Below are 8,500 nucleotides of genomic sequence, written 5' to 3'. Positions count from 1 at the left end.
TTCCGCCTCAGCCATCCACGTAGCCGGAATTACAGGCATGCGCTACCATGCCCAGTTGATTTTTTGATTTATTGTAGAGATAAGATCTCACTGCCCAGGCAGGTCTTGAACCCGCGGGCTCAGGCAATTCACTCACCTCAGCCTCCCAAAGGCGGGAGATTACAGGCTGAGCCACCAAGCCCGGCGCTGTAATGATTCTTAATAGTTCATGAGGAGGAAGTTGTGGAAATATATAGAAATAATAAAAAAAGCTGCTGCAGCATAGCACTCTATGATCCCCACCAAATAAAAGCCTTTGTTTTCAAACGATAAAAATAACAGTTCATAAATGATTCCTTGTAATATGATTATTCCTTATACAGGCATGCCATTGTTTCACTGTGCTTTTCTTTATTGTGCTTTGCAGATATTGCATTTTTTTACAAATTGAATGTTTGTGTCAAGCAAATCAGTGTCAAGCAAATCAGTGTTTCCAACATCATGAGCTCATTTTATGCTCTGTATTACAGTTTGGTAGTTCTCACAATATTTCAAATTTTCCAATATTGTATTTGCTATGATAATCTGTGATCTTTGATATGACTGTTGTTGCTTTTAGGCACCATGGACTGTGCCTATGTAATATGACAAGCTTAAATCAACAAATGTGTGTGTTCTTATTGTGTCATTGCACAGCCCTTCCCCTGAGGCAGAGTATGTTGTACAGCTGCCTGGACATATTGCAGAACCTTCTCTTGTTCTAGATCCAGCTCAACTAAAAACTAAACAGCTTTTTTCGGGCACTTGGTAAATGGGCCAGAGTAACATACCCAAATGAAGAATATGCTGCCCCCCCCAAGCCCAACCCACCATTTTGCCGCTTTCTTGATTCTAGGAGGTGCCAGAGGCAACAACTTTTCTTTTACCTTAGAAGGGATATCTCAATATGACCCACAGCAGTGAACTCCTGGAACTTTAACTAAGGTAGAAGGCCCCTGAATTCTAGTCAGATTTATTTCCCATCCTATAACATACAGATGTCTTACCAGTAATTCTAGAGTAGTTGCTACTTCTCATTCACTAAATCAAATCAGCATAAATGTTGTCAATGTAATGGACTAGTGAGATATCTTGTGCAAGGGAAAAGTAATCAAGATCCATGTCAACTGAATTATGAAATAAGAATGGAGAGTTGATATATCCCTGAAGAGGGACAATTAAGGCGTATTTCTGGCCTTGCCAACTGAAAGGCAACTATTTTTGGTGGACCTTATAGACAGGGATAGAGAAAAGGGCGCTCACCAGATTAATAGCTGCACAACAGGTACCAGGGGATATGTTCATTTGCTCAGACAATAAAACTACATCTGATAAAGCAATTTCAACTGGAGTCACCACTTACTTAAGCTCACAGTAATCCACTGCACTCTCACTGAAATTGAACATTCCCCACTGAGTCCAGTTATCTGCCTTCAAAGTTTTCTAATGCTTAATCATATACCAGAGGAAAGGGTAATTTTTAAACAATGGTTTCAAGCAAAGGTAAAGTCTTGCTATTTAGCTGAATATATTAAATACCAAAAAGTCTACCATTCTGTATCATTTTATATGCAGCTCATTTCTTTGACTTTCTATACTAGTTCACTCCGCTGTGTTTCATGTGTTTCTATACTAGTTCACTCCGCTGTGTTTCCGCTGTGTTTCGTTCAAATAGTTAATGAAAAAAATAATTATCAGCTTCTCTCTGAAACCAAAAAATCTTGGCTGAAAATAGATGTTTGAAAACATCAAAACTTTTGCTTGCTATTTTGAATTGCAGTTGCAATTACCAGTCTCAAATGATACAGCCTGGTAGGCCATACCTTTATAAAATCTGTTTCTGTTTTTAAAATTAAACTGTCTTTGGGTTGATTGTTGTTTGAAAATCATTTATTCAAGTATTCTAAATAAAAAAATACTTAGATTTAGTAGGCAATAAATTCTAATTATTTTAGACAGAGGCAATGACTCATCAAAGAAGAAAAGAGAAAGTGGATGAAAAGAGGGCAATGCCAGGGTAATGTCAAAACAACTGCTTCTTAGGAAGATAAGAATGTCACACCAGACTCAGCATTTCACAATCTAGTCAGTAGCTTCCTGTAAAGGAAATGACAACTGAAGAAGCTAGGGCTAAAAATAGAAGTCATGTGATTGAATCCTATTATCTATCTGTGCGGTTCTGTTATTATGACAGACAGTAGGGCCTTTGTAACTTCATTAGCTGTGTCTCTTTATTTTTAAACAGAAATATAATTTCTACTTGCATGCTATCTTAATTTCTTACTCTCAGAGTTTATTTAACATGCATCAAGATACTACTAGAAAATATAACAACAAGAATAATATCCTCTGCATTTGTTGCATTTGGCACAACATTCAGGAAACTAAAGAAAAACTTATGAATAATTTGGTATGCCTTTATATGAAAAGCCAATGTTATATAAATATTTGTGGTTTTGTGGTAAGTAATAACATCCAGTAGCAATCCAACCAATCAGGACAGCTGGTGAATCAAGAATGGTAATAGAGCAACTCAATGATAGTCTTAAGAATTTTGTGAAGTTGAAGCTTTGGAGGATTCATATGACTCAGTAGTGCACTCAGTCTGCAAAAGGAGAAACTAATACTCGTTGATTGTTCTGATCTCTAATGTCAATTTGCATGATAAATAAGCATATATTTGACAGGCTGCTAAATATTACTCTTGGAACCTATTACTAAGAAATACAGATTTCCTAAATTTAATTTCCTAAGCTTAATGAACCTAGCAAATTTGATCTGATGTTTTCCCAAGTTAATATGTTAAGTCTAAATTGACTTTTTATAGGGACAAATTTATTCACATTTAAATTAATCTTGAAGAAAATATGTATTGTTATAGAAATGTGTTATTTATAGTCTTCCTATATAAGAGTTCTTATTTGATTTTATTCATTTGATGACTTAAGAGGAGAAAAAGTAATTAGTTCAACATGTAATGCTTGTATAGCAAATGTTAATTTCTTGCAAAAGTTTTAAAAGAGACATTCAATTCATTACATAGGACTGACTGCTTACTAAGTGGGAAGCCTTAATCTAGGTGTAGTAGAATAAACAGACATAGTTAAAATACAAAATTTCTTCCAGGAACTTCAAGCCTATGAAGATGTTAACGAATGTGTTTCCAGTAGTAGAGAGAGCACTTATAATCTATGGCATGAAATGTTTATAGATATTTAAAATATCAGCATTGATGAACTCACCCCCACCACCCTTCTTTGCTTCTAAAGATATAATTAGGCTCAAGTCTCAGCTTATGCCTCAAAAGGTGAGTCATAAAAGTTTGGCCCATGAGCTTTCAGTTCAGGTACTTATCTCTGTGGGGCTAGTGTGTCTCCTTCCTATATATGTAAATCCTATCCTGCAGTTATTGCCCTAGTTTCAAAATGTGTAATTTGAATAGACATATCTAGCAGCTGGTAGATTCCCCACATCAGTTCCCTGATTAATGCAAGGTCTATCGTGATAAGCCAAGTGGAACCTATTAGAACTGCCTCTACCAGGGAAAATAGTTAATCAAGGCAATACCACAATCTTGAAGGACTACAGTAATTAGTGCCACTATCAAAAACTTGAAAGATTCAGGGATGGTGATTCCCACCACATCCTCATCCAACTTTTTTATTTAGCTTGTGTAGCGGACAGAATGATCTTGGAAAATGACAGTGGATTACTGTGAGCTTAAGTAAGTGGTGACTCCAGTTGAAATTGCTTTATCAGATGTAGTTTTATTGTCTGAGCAAATGAACATATCCCCTGGTACCTGTTGTGCAGCTATTAATCTGGTGAGCGCCCTTTTCTCTATCCCTGTCTATAAGGTCCACCAAAAATAGTTGCCTTTCAGTTGGCAAGGCCAGAAATACGCCTTAATTGTCCCTCTTCAGGGATATATCAACTCTTCATTCCTATTTCATAATTCAGTTGACATGGATCTTGATTACTTTTCCCTTGCACAAGATATCTCACTAGTCCATTACATTGACAACATTCATGCTGATTTGATTTAGTGAATGAGAAGTAGCAACTACTCTAGAATTACTGGTAAGACATCTGTATGTTATAGGATGGGAAATAAATCTGACTAGAATTCAGGGGCCTTCTACCTTAGTTAAAGTTCCAGGAGTTCACTGCTGTGGGTCATATTGAGATATCCCTTCTAAGGTAAAAGAAAAGTTGTTGCCTCTGGCACCTCCTAGAATCAAGAAAGCGGCAAAATGGTGGGTTGGGCTTTGGGGGGGGGCAGCATGTTCTTCATTTGGGTATGTTACTCTGGCCCATTTACCAAGTGCCCTAAAAAAGCTGTTTAGTTTTTAGTTGAGCTGGATCTAGAACAAGAGAAGGCTCTGCAATATGTCCAGGCTGCTGTGCAACATACTCTGCCGCTTGGGCCATATAATTCGGCAGATACAATAGTGCTTACAATTTCCATGGTGCTTGGAATCTCTGGCAGGTACCCATAGGGAAATTGAATTAAATAAATTCAATTTCCCATAGGGAAATTGAAATGCAGACTTTGCAATTTGGAAGCAAGTCCTGCCATCATCTACAGACAACTACTTATTTAATTATTATTTTTGAGAGACAGCTGTCAAATGAACAAATGAAGTGAAGATAATTATGTCCCATATGACAGCTCATCAAATGATGACCTCAGCAAAAGAGGATTTTGATAAATAAATGGATAAGATGATCCATTCTGAGGATACCAGTCAGACTCTTTTCCCAGAAATCTCTGTTATTTATCTCAGTGGGCTCACAAACAAAGTGGCCATGGTGGCAAGGATGGTGGGAAACATGGGCTTAGCAGCATGGACCTCTACTTACCGAGGCCAACATGGCTACAACTGCTAAGTGCCCAATCCTCTAACACCAGATACCAACACTGAACACCCGATACAGCACAATTCCTTGGGATAATTGGCCAGCTACCTGGTAGCAGGCTGATTACACTGAACCACTTCCATTATGGAAGGAGCAGCGTTTTGTCCTCATTGGAAGAGACATTCTGGATACAGATTTGTGTTTTCTATATGTAATGCTTCCACTAAAACTATGAACAGTGGACTTATAGAATGCTTATTCACAGTCCTGGTATTCCACGCAGCATGGCTTCTGATTGAGAAACTCACTTAAGAATAAAAGTGTGGCAATGAGCCCATACTCCTGGAATTCGCTGGCCTTCTTAAGTTCTTCATCACCTGAAACAGCAGCCTTGATAGAATAGTGGAATGACTCTTTGAATACAGAGTTATAGTACCAGCTAGGTGACAACACCCTGCAGCACTGGAACAAGGTTCTCCAGAAGGTCTCCAGAACTGAAAGTATATTTTACGCTCTAAATTTTATACCTATTCACATTACATATTTTGGAACTAGGGAAATAACTGCAGGACAGATTTGGAGACACTAGCCCCTCAGTGAGAATGACCTGAACTGAAAGTATATTTTATGCTCTAAATTAGTGTCTAATGTGTGGTGCTTTTCAGATCCATGGGTTCATGAATTAAAGGGTGAAGATGGGAATGGCATAACTCACTATTACCCCTAGAAACTCCCTAGCAAAACTTTTGGTTTCTGTTCCAATGACTTCATGCTCTGCTGATCTGTCTTAGTTCCAAAGTGAGAAATGCTTCCACCAGGAGACACAATAGTCATTCCATTCACCTGGAAGTTAATACTGCCAGTCAGTCTCTTGGGGTTCCTCATGCCTCGGAGTCAGCAGGTCAAGATGGAATTTAAAGTTTTGGCTGGGGTTATTAATATGAGGAAATCAGTCTACTAATGAGAGTGTGTCTGGAATATAAGAGATCCCTCAGAGCTTATCTTAGTATTACCATGCCCTGTGATTAAGGTCAATGGAACACAACAACCAAAATTAGGCAGGACAATGAATGGCCTACCTCCTTCAGGATGAGGATTTGGGAGATCTTACAAGGTAAAAAACCATGGGAAAACAAACAAACAAACAAATAAACAAAAAACATGACTGAGGTTTTTGTTTAATAAAGGAAATACAAAATATATTATAAAAATAAGATAGTTATAAATACCAGTTATGGTTATGTGACAAGCTACAGAGAGGAGAATTGTAATTGTCACATTTCCTTCTCAGATTATTACAAGTGTTTATGTGTATATGTAAATATATTAAGCAAATATCTTTGTTTTCTTTTTTCTCTTATTCTCTTGTCATAAAACATAATATATGCTGACTTTATATCAGTATGTAAGTGATGTTAATTTTATTTTATAGTGTGTAAGTGATAGGATATCAGAAGAGTGAAAACCACTCAAGGGCTTTACCTCCTCTACTGAGGAGAAATTAATGTCTTACTCTGGGCACAGGACAATTGTATCATGTTAGGTAAAGTTATGGGCTTGTTATTATTTTTATTTGTAGATTAACCATGGCTTAAGAAAGTTTATATAGGTGTCAAGTTGACAGTAGGCAGATTTGTAATGATTACTTGAATACATCACTTTGACTTAGCTAAAGGACCCAGATAGCTAGTAAAATATTATTTCTAAGAATTTCTGGGAAAGATTAATATTTGAATTGGTACACTGAGTAAAGAATATCTACTTTCACCAATATGGGTGTGTGTTATCTAACCCACTGAAGTCTGAATAGAAGAAAAGGCAAAGAGAGAGCACATTCTCTCTTTTCTTGAGCAGAGGCATCCATCTTCTCCTGCCCTCGGACATCAGAGTTCCTGGTTCTCAAGCCTTGGATTTGGAATAAATTGCATCACCGGCTTTCCTGGTTCTTCAGCTCAGAGAAAGCATATTGTGGGATATCTCAGTCTTCACAATCATGTAAGTCAATTCTTATAATAAATCTTATATGTCTATATTTATTCTATTTGCTCTGTTTCTCTGGAGAACCCTGACTAATATATATATATATATATCCTTTGTCTTCCAAGATTATCAGAGTCTTGATAATCAGCTTTAAAACCTGTTGTGAGCTTTTATACATTCTGTGGTGCTTATATACTAATGAAAAATAGATAGATGAATAGATAGATAGGCGATAGATAGATGGTAGATAGAAATATGCATATGTAAATGTAGTTAGAAGTATATATTTTTGTCATCTGTGTTATGAAAATAGGATCATATTTCCCCAGTGCTCAGACTCATGCTTTTTTCATGAGTGAAAAAATTACCTTAGTGAGAAAATTACCTTCTCCTTAATTCTGTGTAATAATGTAGATGGTAGGTATGACATGGCATGAATACCATGCCATGAATAAGAAACATTTATTCAACCAGTTCCCTATGGACGTAGAGTACTTGTTTTCATTTTTCCAGAAGATGTTGCAAAAGACATTTTGTGAAAAAAATAATTTTATATTTATGATGCAACTTATTTTTTATACAGTCCCAGGTGTCATATTGCCTCGTACAAAGATCTGTTTATTTTTCAAGACATCTATAACAATTCATGTTTCTATCAACAAGGTATGAGAATACTACATCACTGCGAGCAGCAGGTGTTATCACTTGATTTAATTTTCCCAATGTGAAGTGCATAAACTGATATAACTTTATTATTCTAATTTAGATTTTCTTGTTACCAAAGAGGTAAAGCAGCCTTTTATGCTCTTCTAAGATGTTTTCTAAATTTTTTGAATATATTTATTTTATTTATGTATTTAAATTTTAGTCTACTTAGGGTATTTTTCATCTGAGATGAATAGTCATTGGAAAATTGTCAAATAAATCATCTGTATTCCACCAAATTTAAAAGATCTATTTTAACATATGTCCAGTTTCCATGTATACTGGAATCTATTTTTAGACTTAACATTAGCAATGATGACTTTATTTTCCTGATTCATTGTATTTACTAAAACTTCCAAACCATGTTGAATAAGGGAGCAAGTGGCCATCTGTGCCTTGTGTCTGTTAATAAAAATAGTTTCAATGTTCTGCCATTTAGAATAATGCTTGTTAGTGATTTTAGCAGTCTCTATAATATTTAAGTATTTGTCTCCTATTCTTATATTACAAACAATTGTTTTGGGAATGGTCTCTGAATTATCATATATTTATAATGACCATATGCTATTTTCTCCATTCATTGGATTATATCATAGAATAAGTTGAAAGATTTTGTTGATATTTTAAAATTTCTACATCTCCTCGTATTAATACTAATGGTAATGCTGTACATTTTTATTACTATGTTAAGTCTTGATTTCCTAATAATTTATTTAAAATTGTTGTGCTTTTATTAATGAGATTTGTCTATATTCTTTTTTCTTACTCAACTTTGAGGTCAAAGTTAATAAGTTTTATTAAATGAATGGGATAGGGTTTCACCATATTTGATACCATCTAGTCATGATAATTTTTATTATTTTTTAAGTAGAAGTCTTCAGCTGCCCTTCTAAACTTTTCAGAGGCATTTTTCTAACCAAGTTCGTTTTTCTTCCAG

The sequence above is a fragment of the Carlito syrichta genome, unplaced genomic scaffold (genome assembly GCF_000164805.1).
Source record: "Carlito syrichta isolate Samal-C Ts95f unplaced genomic scaffold, Tarsius_syrichta-2.0.1 Scaffold309086, whole genome shotgun sequence".
NCBI lineage: Eukaryota > Metazoa > Chordata > Mammalia > Primates > Tarsiidae > Carlito > Carlito syrichta.
This window is presented reverse-complemented; position numbering follows the sequence as displayed.